The sequence below is a fragment of the Zonotrichia albicollis genome, chromosome 6, assembly GCF_047830755.1.
Source record: "Zonotrichia albicollis isolate bZonAlb1 chromosome 6, bZonAlb1.hap1, whole genome shotgun sequence".
NCBI lineage: Eukaryota > Metazoa > Chordata > Aves > Passeriformes > Passerellidae > Zonotrichia > Zonotrichia albicollis.
In genome coordinates, this window is record NC_133824.1 from 57,045,542 (window position 1) to 57,061,971 (window position 16,430).

General features: G+C 42.8%; 1 protein-coding gene across 6 annotated transcripts in view; it reads left to right on the plus strand.

Moving 5' to 3' along the window:
• The first annotated feature begins 1,872 nt into the window (after positions 1-1,872).
• The window catches only part of WDR89 (WD repeat domain 89), a 33,621-nt gene continuing 19,063 nt past the window's right edge, over positions 1,873-16,430 (plus strand). For 2 of the 6 annotated variants that reach the window (XR_012580931.1, XM_005491645.4), the window contains exons 1-2: positions 1,874-2,031; positions 3,604-3,700. The gene's annotated coding sequence lies outside the window, so the exon portion shown is untranslated. The other 4 variants (XM_074543934.1, XM_074543935.1, XM_074543936.1 and 1 more) reach the window with 4 other exon arrangements.

Here is a 16,430-nt window from a genome sequence, read left to right on the forward strand (position 1 = left end):
AAGTTATGAGTGATCTCTTGAGCATCTGCCCTGCAATTCCTGTGGTAAAATTCACAGCTGCATCTCTACCCACGGTACCCTGTGACTCAGCAGCATTGCTGTGCTACCCAAAAAATGATATTTTCTGTTAATCCAGCTGCTCTTGTCTGGGAGTGCTGGGCACCAACCCCATGGCTGTAAACTGAGGCTTTCCAGTCGATCCTGCAGCTGTTTTTACCACGTGAACAATGAACAGAAGGTATTTGATGAATTCGTGGCAACTGCCGTGGGAAACTCAGATGAAAAACTACCAGCTGAAAATATTATTGTAACACTGACATTTGCAATACAGTCTTATAATGCATACTGTGTTCTCAGTGGAATCATCTGCCTCCTGTTTGGAAATCTTCAGAACTAATCTCAGCAGTGTGAGCAGGCTTTAGTTCTGGGTGACAGCTCTGGCAGGACGAGGCTTCACAAAGAGGGAAAGGTATTCACTATGAAAACATGAGTGTGTCATTGGGGTCTTTGTGCTTTGATGTATCTAGATATTTTTCTATGTTCACTGCACTGTAAAAATATCAACCAAATAACTGTTAAGGAGCAAAAATAAACAATAAAGGGGCACTTTTTCATGGCGGTTCGGTGAGCTGTGCATCTGGGACTCCTCAGGAATGCAAGTTCTAATAAACTACTCAAAATGTTGCAGAGTTATCAACAGAAAAGGGTAATCTGCTCACAGACAGATAATTGCATTGGTAGAACACAAATACATGCATTATATATAAGTAGAAACATTTATAAGTAGAAACAGTTTTACTGGAGCATGTAGAATTAAAATACTGCACACAGCTAGCGACAGACAAATGAAATTGTCAGTATTTTCAAGTCTTTTGATTGACTTTCTGCTTTAAGGTGGCATTAGACTGAACTACAAGGTGTGTTTTTATACTGCTCTGTGGTCATTGTCCATGTAACTTGACCATGTCATGGGGTTTAGCTAAAGCCTTTTTTATCTTGCTAGAACAATACATAGTTCAAATTCTTAGATTTCCATTTTCAAAAATGAAAGTACAAACTTGGCCAATGAAAATATTTCTATGTTTAAAAAAAGTCTTGAAATAATTTATTTGCCCATGATATTGGTAATATGATATAATATGATTCAATAATTTATTTGTACATGATGTTGGTAATTTATTTGTACATCATGTTGGTATATGATTTCTGGTAAATATGCATTTATCAGAAAAGACCATATATGTGATTTTAACTGCTATGAAAATAAAGGTACAAATTCTTTTCCTCACTGAATAACATCCATCCATCTAAGGTTGTGGATTAATGCTACTCATCAGTGCTGCACAGTAAATTCAGAGTAAAACAAGGAATTTTAAATTTAAAAACTTGGGACCATATTAAATAAAACATTAAAAGAAGCAAATGTTTAGTTATGCCATATTGCTTTTCATAGCATAGCCTGGATGTGTTAGCCTGGTAATTGGTAAATAAGAAAAGGAGAAAAATATTGTCTGGAAATTTGACTGGAAAAAAAAATAAAAAGGATCTGGGAAAATCTAATTAACCTTCTTGTCCTTTTTCGGGTTTGGGTCCCTCCTAGTAAGTAATCCTCCGTGTTCCTGCTGTCCCGGAGGGCGCAGCTCCGTGGGTCACCCGGAGCCATTCCCGTTTCCCGCGCCCGTTCCCAGCCGGGGCTCTCCAACCCCGCCACGGCCGAGCGCAGCCGCGCCCCGCCCGCGGGGCGGGGCTTCCCTGCGTCAGCCAATCAGACGGATCCGATTGCCGGATGGCCCCGCCCCCGCCTTTACACCAATCCCCTTCCCGTGCGTCGTTTCCTTCCCCGCCTCCATAAGCGGAAGATGGCTGTCGCTGCAGCCAATGGGGGGCGGGGGCGGGGCTGGCGGCGGCCGCGCGGGGCGCACGCGGCGGCCGGGGCGGCTCTGAGGGACCGGGAGTGGGACCGGGACACAGCCGGGATAAGGAACACCGGCAGGAACAGGGATTCCATGGTGCGGCCGGGATAAGGATCCGGTAAGGAATACTGGCAGGGACAGGGACAGGGACACGGCCAGGATAAGGATCCGGGTGAGGAACACCGGCAGGGACAGGGACTGGGTCCGGGACGCGGCAGGATAAGGAACACCGGCAGGGACACGGATCCCATGGAGCGGCCGGAATAAGGATCCGGGTGAGGAACACCGGCCAGGACGGGGATAAGGATCGGGATAAGGAACACCGGCAGGGAGCAGGGATAAGGATCGGGATGAGGAGCACTGGCAGGGACAGGGATAAGGATCCGGGATAAGGAACACCGGCAGGGACAGGGATAGGGACCGGGATAAGGAACACCGGCAGGGACAGGGATAAGGATCCGGTAAGGAACACCGGTAGGATAGGGACCGGGACACGGCCGGGATAAGGATCCGGGTGAGGAACACCGGCAGGACCGGGACCAGGACACAGCCAGGATAAGAAAAACCGACAGGGACCGGGACAAGGAACATCGGCAGGGACTGGGATCCCATGGAGCGGCCGCAGAAAGGATCCGGGTGAGGAACACCGGCAGGGACAGGGATAAGGATAAGGATCCGGTAAGGAACACCAGCAGGGACAGGGATAAGGATCCGGTCGAAAAACACCGGCCAGGATAAGGATCCGGTAGGGAACACCGGCAGGGACAGGAATAAGGATTGGGATAAAGAACACCGGCAGGGACAGGAACAGGGATAGAGATCCAGTAAGGAACACCGGCAGGGACAGGGATGAGGATCCCGGTAAGGAACACCGGCAGGGACAGGAACAGGGATAAGGATCCGGCAGGGAACACCGGCAGGGACAGGAATGAGGATCCCGGTAAGGAACACCGGCAGGGATAAGGCTGCCCAGGGCAGTGGGGGAATCACCGTCCCTTGGAAGTGTCCCAAACTACGTGGATGTGGTGCCTGGGGACACGGTTTGGTGGTGGCATTGGCAGTGCTGGGTTAATGTCTGGACTGGATCATAAATGTCTTTTTCAGCCTTAATGATTTGTGATTTAATGAAATACATGGATAAGGAAATTGTGCTGTAAGCACCAGCTGAGCTCACCCAGGTTTGGTGCAGATGGGAATCTTTATTAATGATAGTGACAGTCTGAAACAATAAAAAAAACCCCACACCCAGACAAATCTGGAAAAGGTCAGAAGAAGAAATGAAAGTTGCTGTTTGGGTTTTTTGTTTGGTAGTTTTACTCCTTTGGGGAAAAAAGGAAAACAAACTCTTCTATGGTTTTGGATATAAAAGTAGTTACAGAAATTACTGCCAAAGCTGTGATATGCATATCCTAAACTTTTATATAATCAACAGATATCCTTAAGTATGCTGTGTTGCAGAATTAACATTTCCTACAAGATACAGGGAGTGGAATTGTGAATTCTGTGTGTTAGTGGCTCATATTGGTTATAATCCTATAATTCTAGATTAATTTTTCCTAGACATATGTTACATATTTGAAAGGATGCAGAAACACAAGCTCTTTTCTTAGTATGCTGATTTTTAGGTCTGTAAGAACTTTGTTCTCAGAACTAAGTTATGCTAATACCTTTTATTTCCTCATATTTTCAGTGGGTTTCCTGTTTGAGAGAAGAATCAGATTCAGTGAAGTGTGTGTGCAGAGCAGCTCCTGAAGATAATTGTCCCTGTCAGCAGAATAATTAAACAGGTTTGTGTTCGTGTGAATCCCATGGTTAGTAGGTGCTGATTTTACGTGGTGCTGGTTTAAAGTTTGAATGTTGGTTTTTGTTTGTTTCAAGACAAAACGCATTTGGAGGAAAACACAAACAGGTGTCGCAGTCCCAGACCTTGTGGAAATAAATATATTAATTTTTTTTCCACATAAGAGTTCTTCTGTGCATGAATTGATGATGTTCAGGTGGCTTAAAATATTTTTTTAAAAAGAGCATAGAATCATAGAATAGTTTGGATTGAAAGGGACCTTAAATCACCTCGTTCCAAGCCCCTGCCATGGGCAGGACACCTTCTACCAGGTTGCTCCAAGCCCATCCAGCCTGGCCTTGAACATTCCCAGGGATGGGGCAGCCACAGCTGCTCTGTGCCAGGGCATCACCACCCTCACAGGGAAGAAATTCTTCCTACTCTCTGTCAGTTTAAATCCATTCCCCCTTGTCCTGTCGCTCCAGGCTCTGGTAAATATTCTCTGCATCTTTCTTGCAGGCTCCCTCCAGGTTCTGGAAGGCTGCAATTACATCACCCCAAAGCTTTCTCTTTTCCAGGCTGAACAATCCCCATTCTCTCAATCTTTCAAGATGAAATTTTTTGAAATGTTTTTTCTTTCACAGCATCATTTTTGCAGGGCAGCCCTGGGGTCTGGGCTGTACCTGGCTGTGTGGGAGCTCTCCTGAGAGACCAGATGGTTGTTGCCTGCTGGCAGCACTTTCCAGCTTTGTTGTGCTTTTTACTGGAAGTATAAAAAAATAATGATATTTCCAAGCTTTTCTGGGAAAAAAAAAAAAAGAAAAAGGGCAAAACAGAAGGAAATCAGCACTACCATGCTGCTCAGCTGTGTTGATCTGTGTTGATACCAGGCTGCCTCTGCAGACAATCTAAGTCTTGGGTTTATTTGAATGAAAAGATGGTTTTTATGGGGCTCAGCTTCTCCTGTGTGAGGACAAGCCCATTAGTGGCTTTCACACCAGACATTAAAAAGAAGCATTGAGAGTTGTGAATCAGGGTCTTGGCAAAGTTTTGGAGTGTGCTTTTGCACTCTGGAGCAGCTCAGGTGCAAGATGGGCAATGGAGGGTATAAGAAAAGCAGGAAAAGAGCATATTGCCCAATCCCTTGTGGGGTTAGGAAATTCAACCTCAAACAAACATTCCTTTGCCCTCCTCAGGGACCTCCACCCTGACCCACCACCCACTTCTCCCTCAGCTCTTCCCCTTCTCATGTCCCTGCTACTCTCCCCGTTCCTTCAACAGAGGAGTTAAACACAAAAGAGTTACATAAATTCTTGCCGGTGCATTTTCCTCTCTTATTTCCAAAATTAAAGTAAAATGATTGTTTTGCTGTATTGTTTATAACCTTTCTTGTAATTGCTTTATTTCTCCAGCAAAAACTTAATTTTTTTGTATTTCTAACTTACTAACAACTTTTCACTTGCACCTCTCTGCAGCTCACCATCTGAGCTCATCCTCTCACCATACTGAGATCTTTTTTCCCCTACCTCTTATTTCAAGGCAAAACCTTGGTCAGCTTCTCATTAAAAATAAGATACAAAAGTGCTGTACAATTGGTGAGAAGACTAGCATTTAGTTAAAATTGGCAAACTGGAGTTGTGTGCTGACAGCACCTGGAATAGGAAGCTTCAGGTATTGTTCACTTTTCAATAATTTGAGGATCTTTTCATAATAATAATTTGTGTATCTTTGTTGCTATGGGAATGAGTGGGAGAGCTGGAATTAAGTGTTATTACTCCTTTGTGCGATCAGAAGGGACAAGCAGCTGTGAAAGCAAAATTTCTTGTTTAGAAACATACAGCACTTACTAGCAATTCTAACTGACTTCAGCTTTTATGCAGATCATGAAGGAGTTTTTTGAGGTAAGAGGATTTGATTTTGGTTTATTCAATGTCTGCCAGGATATATTAGGAAATACATGACTCAGCTTTGAAAGGGAGAAAAACAGATTTAGAGAAAAGTTAATTCTAGTGGTTTAATGTCTTGGGCAACTATTACTTTGCATGTGCATTGAACACTCCTGCTTCAGGAATGTTTGTGGGAGATAGATATGAGTGGAAGAGGTTGAGAGAGAGTTTTGTAGTTGCTGGGTTTGGTTTGTTGATCCCTCTTCCATAGGAAATGTGAGTTATGGGTGTTTGGACTCAGCATTTGCTGGATGCTACAAGAGCAAATACAAATGCACACAGGTCAGTCATTTTCTGTGTTTATGTGTGCCTTGCATGGACATATGAGCTGCATCTGGTAGGAAGTCTGAATGATGCAAATCCAAATGAGACTTTATTAAAGAACTTGTATATTTTTAACCTCTGATGGTTCACAAAGAAAAGTTGTGCCGTAGTTGAATTTGGTTGGGTTTTTTTTCCTTCCATTTTTCGTGCTAGGCAGTTGTAAGCGAAGGCTGTGATTTTTGATTTACGGTCTGATTTGAGTAACGGAGGCTTTTAAAAGGAAGAAGAAAAATCCCGCTGCTTTATTAACTCCCGGTTAATTATTATTGTGTCGGTAATCGCGGTCCCGCTCTGGGGCGGTCACTGGCGACACCCGGTGGCCGAGAGCGGAATGACAGCCCCAGGGCTCTGGCCCCGATTTTTGGGCTTTTCCCCCAAACCTGGGCTTTAGGTGTGGCTGTTGCTCAGCTCCTTGGGCTGTCCCACAGCTCCAGCAGCGTGCAGAGGAGGCCACTTTAACCTGGAACCTCTGTGCACACACATGCCCTCTTACTAAATTCCTAATGCTGCTTTGGAAACTATGGGCTGAGCAAAAAACATGTATTGCTGTTGTCTGCCTGGCACTGTGGTGTCTTCCAGAAGGGAATCATGAGCCAGCTTATCTCAGAGTTGCTTGTTTCTCAGTCTGCCTTCCTATTTGGGTTCTTTGCTGTGCAAGGACAGTGCTGGGTGCCAGCCTGGCGGGGTTATAAAAGCAGATGGAGGCAGTTAAAGTTTTTGCCCCCACTGTTAATAACTGGGAAGTGTTTTCTAAGATAAACTTTATGATTTCTGCTCCATATTTTATTTATGGTCAGTTTATACTTTGAAACTCTTGTGCCAGTATTGTTCTTGAGTAGCTCCCCTCCCTCCCTCCCCAGCATTAATTCCTTTGATGTATTTGTAGATAGTAATTGTATCCCCTTCAGTCTCTGTCTTTGCCAAGCTACACAAGGCAAAGCGTCCAGCTACTTCTTGTGGAATAAACATTCCATTACCTGCAGCATCTCACCCTTCCTTCTCTGCCCTCAGCAAAGGGCACTGCTGGGAGTCTGCTATGACCCTGTGAAATGTGGATTTACTTCAGCATTGAGAACAAACATGGCTTGAGAGCAGAGTTATTAAAATGCAAACAACTCTTGGCTTTGCTTTTTATCCCTGCATTATTTTGGGGCAGCAGGCTGCTGAAGATGTTGGGAAGGTGTTTGTGGATCCCAGAAAAGTGAATTCCCCACCTAGGTCTTCAGGGTTTGTGGGTCCTACCAAAAACATGGAGTTCTGGTTTTGCCATCAGGGATTGTCTGTGCTGCTGCATACAGCAGATCTCTTGATCAGAAAATTTGGAATATCAATACCTGCACACTTTCTCCTTTGTCCTTCCCTTTCTTGATTTTATTTCTTGTGACTGAGTCCTAAATCACTTAAAGAGTGAAAAAACAGTTAAATATCAACTTCCTGTGGAGTATGGAAGATCACTGTGCATTTGAGTGTCATGAAAAGTAAAGGCTGATTTTTTAAAAAAATCTTTTATGGCATTGGTGAAGCTGTTGCTGGAGTTCCATGTATGGTTCCCTGTCTAAAGGCTCCTGAAAACAAAGAGCTGAAGAAAGTGCCTTGCATGGCCTCAAAGTCCACATTCTCAATTCCTTAGCATCTTTTGTGGAGACTCAAAAGTAAATTCTCCTGATCAGGATGAAGGCAACATAGCTCTGAAACCCTTTATTTCAGCCTCTTCCATCTTCCTGTTGTCACTTAGACGACATCTTTTCCTTTTGTCTGCTACAAAGCATTGAAAATTGAGCTTAGGGCACAATAAAGATTCAGCAGAGCCTCCAGCTGTCAGACTGTGCACAAAGAGCATGTTTTGGAAACTGATAGTCTGTGAACTGCCACGGGCACACAGGGATCTCAGGTTTCTCTTGTTGCTTTGAAACTGGAGAGGGTCTGACAAATTACCTTGACGTGGGGATGTTCTGGAGCAGCTAAATATAAAAAAAAAAAGGATATTGTGGGATGTGACTGGCAAAGACACCTTAGTGATCTGCATGTTCTGGGGAAGCAGATGAGGAAAATGAGGAAAAGTCATTTTCCCTGCTTGGGCTTGGCAGATGTTTGTGCCTGTGCAACACATCTGGAACTGCAGAGAATTGCTTGGGCAGTGATATTATGTGACGGTGTTCACAGGGTTCTTAGATGAGGGAAGAGATGAGGATCTGACTCCATGTTTCAGAAGGCTTGATTATTTTATGATATATATTACATTAAAACTATACTAAAAGAATAGAGGAAAGGATTTCATCAGAAGGTTAGCTAAGAATAAAAAAGCAAGAATGATAACAAAGGTTTGTGGCTCGGCTCTCTGTCTGAGCCAGCTGACTGTGATTGGCCATTAATTAGAAACAACCACATGAGACCAATCACAGATGCACCTGTTGCATTCCACAGCAGCAGATAATCATTGTTTACATTTTGTTCCTGAGGCCTCTCAGCTTCTCAGGAGGAAAAATCCTAAGCAAAGGATTTTTTATAAAAGATATCTGTGACAATATTAGAGTGGGGCTGAGAATTATCAAGCACACAAATGTTGTTTGTCTTGTATTCCCCTACATCTGCATTTAAGGGGAATCTTCTTACCTGTTCAGCAGTGACTGATTTAAGCTTGGGTAGTTAAGAAAAGAGTCCTGAAAACATAATAGTTTGTGTTCTGAAGAATGAGCTCTGATAATGAAGTGTACTTGAGGTAAATTACTGTTGTGAAAGAATTTCTGAAGTATTCCAGTAAATAAAACATTGACTTTATGTCATTGTAGGTATTTTGGCACCAGTGTGTGGTAGTAGAAGCTCTTTTTCCAATTACAGCAGCTTCTTTATATCCTTTTATTATGGTTGCTGCTAAATTCAGGCTGAAATTTCCCAGGCTTCCTGTGGTGTAGAAATAAATTATTTGGAAGAATTTCAGCAAGTTTTATAAATCTTTGGGAAGACTTCTTACTTATTTCCAGGTTTCTTCTGTATGAGTAGTAAATGACAGTGTCTAAATTGAAGGAAATAAATGGTGTTGTTTCAGAGTCACTAAATTATTCATGCAGCTGTGTAAGTAATTTTTTCCTTTCACCTTTCTCTGTAGGGTGGATCATTGGTGTTGCCTGTTCATGTGGTGTTTTGTTCAGCTTAAAATGGCCCTGAAAATCATCTCTCTTGGAGTCCTTTCTTGTAATCCCAAACTAGAAAGGGCACCAGAGCACCTTGTGAGTGTGGAATTTGCAGGTGCACCACGGTGTCACAGTGACTTTTGCATTGTTTCTTGTAGTGTAGACATTCAGAACAAGGCTTCTTGTGTGACAGTGTGCTGCTGGCTGTACTCACTGATGTTTGTGTGCACAAGGATTGGGAATTGGGCAAACACTGTCCTTGTTTCACTGATTGGGAGGGTGAGGAGTGAATGGTGGCCCTGGCTGGGAATTGCTCAGCAAGCTGTTCTGCCACAGTCAGGACTTGTTCAAACCCACTTAGATAAATCCTTTATTTCTGTCTGGTTTGAGATGACCACCTCAGTGCCCAGTCAGACAGCAAAGCTCTTGGACCCCTTCACAAAGCAAAATGCTGTTTGTGAGCATGAACATCCTCCGAGCTGCTCGTGCCTGCTGTGCTGAAGTGTGAATGCATCAAAACTGAATGCTACCTGCAGGTGACCATTGCAGCTCCATGTCTGATTTCCAGCAGCTGTGGCTGTCTGTTATTTGAGAGGCTGATGAGCCCTGGATCCTCTTTGCCTTATTTGTGGTTACGAGAATCATCTCGGCGTGATGCGTTCGGTGGGAGGTGCTCACAGGAGAAAGGAAATTACTTTTCTGTGGTGGCTGTGGTCTGATGAGATAAGCACAAGTGCAGAAGGCTGAGACTTGGATTCTCTTCAAGGTCTGCAGCAGACTGGCAGGATAGCTGTGGTTCCATTACAGGAGCAGGCACAGGGCTTATCTTTGACCCCCCTGTCTCAGTGCAAGAATCAGGGCCCAGCACCAGAACAGCTTCCCTGTTCTCCAGAATCCACATGAGGATGCAGCATTTGTTCACCTGCTCAGAGGCTTCTGAGAGTGCAATTTAGGCGTAGATGAGCTTTCAGAGTGTCTTTGAATACAGTATTCTTTGACAGAAAAAAAAGAAGATGAAAACATAATTTATAGAATTTAGAAGACAAATAGCCTGATTGCAGTATCTCTTTCTGTAATTTCCCCTTTGCCTGGGACTCTGTCAGACCTGCCTTTATGAAATAGGATTGCTTCTGCTGCAGCTTGATCTGAGAATAGCCAGGAGAGCAAAATAGAGCATCTCTTATCCTCTTATTACTCCTTTATTGGATGACCACCTCAGCCACACCTGGATGCAGTCACATCCTCTGCCTGGGGAGGTCACTGCAAGGGAAGCTCCCCCTCACAGGAGGCTCCTGGCTGGCTCCAGCTGCTCATGGCACAGTGGGATTTCAGGGACAGCTGCCTTTGTGGCTCCTCTGTTGGTAGGTCTGTGTCACAGGCAGGGAAATGGATGAAAAGAGAGATTGAAAAAGGGACGTTCTCAAATGTGTTTGGATTATTGTTTTGTACAGTTTCTTAGAGTGTTTAGAAACTATGTTTCCCATGTTTATGTCAGGGCCTTCTAAATTCTTCTAGAGAAAGTAGGCTAGCAATCTGAGCATCATATTTTAATAAATTTGCCTTAATTTTGAAGCCAAAATTTGTAATTTGGCATTTTTATGGTTTTGTATAGTGCTCTCTACCTTATTTGAGTTTTTAAATTGTACATTGGATTATTCTACACTTTTTCAATTGGTCATCTGATATTCTCTTTGGTTCATGTAGTTCTGTCAATAGGCTTTCAATTACTCAAGCTTAATGTTAATTCATTGCACTTTGGACCTGAAGGCATGCCTAAATGTTCTAGATCTCCACCATATTTTCCAGTGTTGCAAAATCAGGATAGGTCTTTCTAGTTTGAATGCAGAATCTTGCACCAGAAAAACCCCAATCTGAAAGTTTCCTTTTGATGAAAATAGTCACTGTATGGTTTTTGTGATCTATGCATTTAAAGCTATGCTTGATCCAGTTCAGAAGTTGTTTTTGCATTCTCTCCCTATGGATGTCCAGTATAATATTCAAAAGAGGTTTTTTTTCTGTCCCCAAAAGATGAGTTCAGAACAGTTGCAGTTTCCATTTATAATTTTTTTTTAAAATTATTGAATCCCAAAGCACTGAGCACCTGGTCCTTTTTCCCTTTATTCTTTCTTACCTCTGACTCTTACTTTTTCCCTCCAGCCAATGCTGTTTAAGGCCATTTCCTTGGTTCTGTCTCCCACCTACAGCTCCTCTCTCCACTGCTAACCAGGATTGTACCCCAAAGCTCACTCCTGGTGGGAGGACACAAATTGATTTCATGAAAGGCAAGTAGCTTGCTAGACCTAGTTTTTTTGATCTTCCCATAGACTTTGTGTTTTATCTTTTTCCTCCTTTCCATTCTACTGATACAATTTTCTCTGTACTGCAAATGAGGAATTACATGGAGCTTCTTTCTGACTGTGCCTTACATTTGGAAGTGAGATGTAGCTGATTGGAGAGGATGAAATAATTCTCTTGGCAGTTACATCTTGTCTCTGCACTTTAGTGTAGCCTCTTGTGCATTTTATTCCCTTCCTGCCTGATGACTAAATGCTCTTTGCCTTCAGCAGGCTTTATGGGAATGCTGGAAAAACCTTCTGCTTGGGTGAAACAACAAACCCAGCTATGGGAGAGTGTGTGCTGGAGAAACTGAGCGTTCCTGAGGGGCACTTTAGGCTTGCCCTGTGTGCTCAGGTCATTTGCTGGGGAGTGGTGCCAGTGAGGAGGGGTCTCTGCAGGCTGCTGAGTGTGATGTGTTCTCCCTGCACTGCAGAGGTGCAGCTCTGATGTGTTCCCCCTTGCAGTAATTATATTACATATTGCTAGAGTTTCAGACCTCCTTGATGCTTCTTGTAGGCAGCTTCTCTAGGTACTGATTCTTCCTTGTCCTCACAGCAGCCAACTGACTCCAGTTCCCCTCAGCCAACCAATCCACTCTTTTATAACACTCTTCTGACTGGCTACAGGTGTGGCCTGTTAAAATCAGGCCTGTTCCCAATCTCTAATAATTGGCTCAGCTGCAACACTTTAGGGGGTAAGATTACTTTCTATATTACCTTTATTTACTTATGCTCTATCCCCCTACACTCCCTGCACTGGGGCAGTGCAACAGTGATGAGTTCTGTCCTGCACTGGAGAAATGCAGCCCTGATGTGTTTGTTCTCCCTGCACTGTGGAAATGCAGCCCTGATGTGTTTGTTCTGCCTGCACTGGAGAAATGCAGCCCTGATGTGTTTGTTCTCCCTGCACTGGAGAAATGCAGCCCTGATGTGTTTGTTCTGCCTGCCTTGGCAGCTCTGCTGCTCCCAAATGCAAAGCACATGTGCTGTTCATGCAGGAGCTGCCTCCCGCTGCCCAGAGCTCTGGGTTTGTTCTCAGCTTGCTCTGGAACTTGTAATAATTGGGAAAATAAAGGGAGGGTCTGCTTGTATTGTTTGTGGTAGGAAAGAACAGTGCAAGATTTCATCTGCTGCTGTTCAGATCCCTTGCTATTTTTGGTGTTTGACCTCTGTAGAGAAGATTGCCAGAACTACAGGTCTCTTTCATTTTTATTACGTGTTTCTACCCTCCTACTCGTAAGTTACTCTTATGTTAGTGATTAAATCTTTGAGAATGTGCCATTTTTCCCTGTATTTTTCAAAGGAAAATTTGTATTTCTATATATTTTTGAGCTAACATTCCCTTTTGGAAAGGAGAACTTGGCAGCATCTTCTGTACACCGCTCAAAGGAAAAGGGAAATAACTTATGATTTGCTGGTTTATCTTTTGAAAAACGTTCTGGATTGAAGAGGACTGATGAGCCTGTTGGCTTGAACTGAAGCTGCAGAGTTTAGAATGCTGCACAAACAGCTCAGCAGTAAGTGCTGGGACAATGTTAAGTTTAGTTTGTGCAGATAGGTGCTTTCTTTTTATTTCTCCTCCATTGGAAAGGGCTGCCTTTAGCACAGCTGTTTGCTTCTAGTCTTGCTGTGTGGTTGTTTCCACACTCCACCAGTGAAAAACACATAACAAAGGCATCTGAAAATCCTGTCCTGCCTCTTTGGCATCACTTCCACTTCGTGCCTTCTATTCTAAACACTGAGTTTATTTCTTTTTTAAAGGAGCTTTGTAGGATGCCCTGGAGGTCAAAATATTTTAGGTTATTTCAGAGAATGGTATTTATTCTGAGTTCCCAAGATGTAATGAGTTTTGAGTGTCCTTCCAGAAGCTTATTTTTTCTGGTAGTTGTGGTATCCAGGGGATGTGCAGGGGTTGCATGTAACTGTGTACTTAATTCATGGAACAGATCACCTGAGTGTAGTTCCAAGTCTGGATATAATAACATATAAGTTTCAGGTTTAATTTGTAAAAGGTGGCTTTTCCTGGCTCAGGGGGTGCAGCTGAAAGATGCAGCTGAAAGATTCATTCCAGGTAAGGAATGGTGATCCCAAGGATGGGATTGCACCTCTGTGTGAGGCACGAGTGACTGGCCAGAGCCAGCCACCTTCAGCCAGGTGCTGGTGTGCCATCCCAGTGCTGGTGGGGGTGTCCTGGCACCTTGGCATCCCCTGTATTTTGTCAGTGTTGAGACTGTAGGTCCAGACTGTGGGTGACTTTGCTGGAGAAACTGAAAAACCTGAATTTAATGAATTTACTCACATTCTGAGCAGAGGAGGGTGCATGGGGAAAGAAGAGCTTTTGGCCAGTGCCTTCTGTGATTTTTTTCCTGAGACTGGAGTAGTCCAGGAGCAAGCTATTGGTACAACTCTTTATGTCAGGGAGTTTGTCATACAGACATGAGCAGTTCTCCTCTCTGATCACAACTGGCTGCTGTGCTATGTCCAGAACATTTCAGACTCTGATTTTGCCAAAGGATTCTTTGGAAAACAGACACCTCTGTTGTTGAGCTTAAGGAACTGAAAGTGCTTCAGTGCAGAGGAGCATGTGCTCTGTAGGTGGCTGCAGTCCAGTGCTTAGTTATCTCCTATTGTGTTTGGAAGACCATTGTTTCCTATTTGTCTCATAAATTTAACACAGATCCTATTCCTGCCATTTAAACTTTCCCATCAAAATACAACAGTGACTTCCCCTTCTCAAAAGGAAGGGCTGGCAGCTACACCCTGAAGTTTGAGCATGAATTGTTTATATAACCTTCAATCACAATTTCATAATAGTCTGAAGACTTTCTTGCTAAAGCAGACATTTTACGGAGTTTTTAGCAAAAACCTGGCTGCCATGGAACACAAGTCTGAGTTTCTGCAGTGGAAATAGAATTGAACCTTCACCTTCCTGGTGGTAGAAATTGCATTTCTGTCTGAAAACATGAACATCATTTTCTGGTGTTTCAGAATAGCTGTAGTTAAGTCATTCTGGGCAAAAGCTTAGGAGTTGCATTGAGCTAATTTTATTTCCCAGAAAATATTATTAAAACTGAATGAACCTGCTTTTGCAGACTCTGGCTTTTTACAACTTCTGGGTATTTGCAGAGTTCCCTCACCTTCCCCAGCAGTAAAAGCTCTGACATGAGCCTTGTAGAAACTGCTTATTGAAAGATACTCTCTATCATAGTCAGTAATATTTAAACAACTGCAGCTTGCCTTCCAAATGGATGACATTTGTCAGGAACATGTCTGTTTGAGTTTATTTGGCCTTTTGAGTAGACTAAGTCTGAATATTTAGAGCTTAAAATTCAGGTCAGCTTGGAAAACTATATTTTTCTTACAAGAAATTCACAGAGAGAACCAGATTTTTTTAGTAACCATAGCACTGCAGGAGAGCTGGTTTACAAAAACTCATTTCCCCACCCTCAAGCATGTGTGTTTGAAACTCTGTTTAAATAGAAGCTTCCATTGTAATTCTTCACTAAATTGAATTAAGGAGTTTTCCTAATTAATAATGTTAAAAATATTTTATTTCTTCAGTTAATATTATTAATTTGCATGGCTGTTTAACAGTTTTGTGTTTAAGCAGCGTGGCAAACAGTGTTTGGGAGCAGTTGGCTTTATGTAATAGTTCTAGTAAAAGCTTGTTTCATTTGAGGACATACCCAGAAAAGTAAGGAAGGAACAAGTTCTGTGGGTAGGTTGTGCACAGGGTAATGCCAGAAAACACGTTCAACTTCTTTGCTTCAGAGGGGGAAGGAGTTTCCACAGGATGTCTGCATTTTATGGCAGAAATGCCTGGTAGATGTGCTCTGAAAGGTTGCTTTGATGTAGAAGATTAACCTGGGGACCTCATTGTCAGGATATTACTGAGGCAAATCGCTTAGTGAGATTATTTGTGACTTGGGAATTAAGTTTTTTATGTGTGCCTGCTTAAGCTGTTTTTTAAGAATTTGCTGGTTTGTCACATGGTGTCGTGAAAATATTTGTGTACACCAAACCAGAGGAGAGAAAGCAAACCTCTGAAACCACAAACAATGCCAAGAAGAAAAAAAAAAAAGGCAGAATGCAGCTTTGTCATAGCAACTTCTCCTTTGTTTTTGGTCTCTCATGGGCAATTAAAATAATTGCAACTAAAGCAAGGAATACATGGAAACTTGCACATTCCACCCCTAAAAATCCAGCCTGGAGAATTTGCAGAAAAATTGATGATAGAACAGCTGGGTAAGCATGAGAATGTTTTCTCACATTCTGTGTCTGCCTGTTTTTTTTATTCCATTTCTCTTTGCATTTTTTTCTTTAAAGGGTCATTTCATGCATATGGTACCTGGGACTGGCTGCTGGTCCAGACCTTAAGGAGATATCAGTACCAGTGAGAAATCACTGGAGTGTTGACCCCTTAAAACCTGCTGTGATTCCCTGAATGTTTAAGTTTGGATTCTTTTTAAACACAGAATAGTGATCTCATTGAACCTGTGTTCTTGTCAGAAGTGGATGACTGTAAGAACATACCTACATCTTGCTTTAAAAAATGGTTGTAGCTTGTGAATCACTAAAATTATTGCAAATATCTCTTTAAAATGTAAATGCTGCTGTGCTTTTCCTGACTCTGGATTGATTGAGTCTTTACTGCAATTACAGAATAGAATTTTCTGTTATATTATAGAAAGGAAAAGTATGTTTTTCCTTTTTTTAGGGCATATTTTAGAAGTGAATTTGTGAGAGAATCCAAGAGAATTTTGTTTAATTTTGGTTTTGCTGGGTGAAGTTTGCATTTGTGTGCATTGCTGAAATAGTTTGGGTTTCTAGGAGGGTTCAGTAGTGCCAGAGGGGAATTGCCTCTGAAGGGAAGATTTTTATCAGCTGCACTAAAAGTTCTGTGGTTTTACAGGAGGCTCAGAAAACGCTGAAGTGCTTAATTGCAGTGAATTCCACAGGTGACATCGCCTGTTCAGGTGGTCCCTGATACCCTGGCAGGT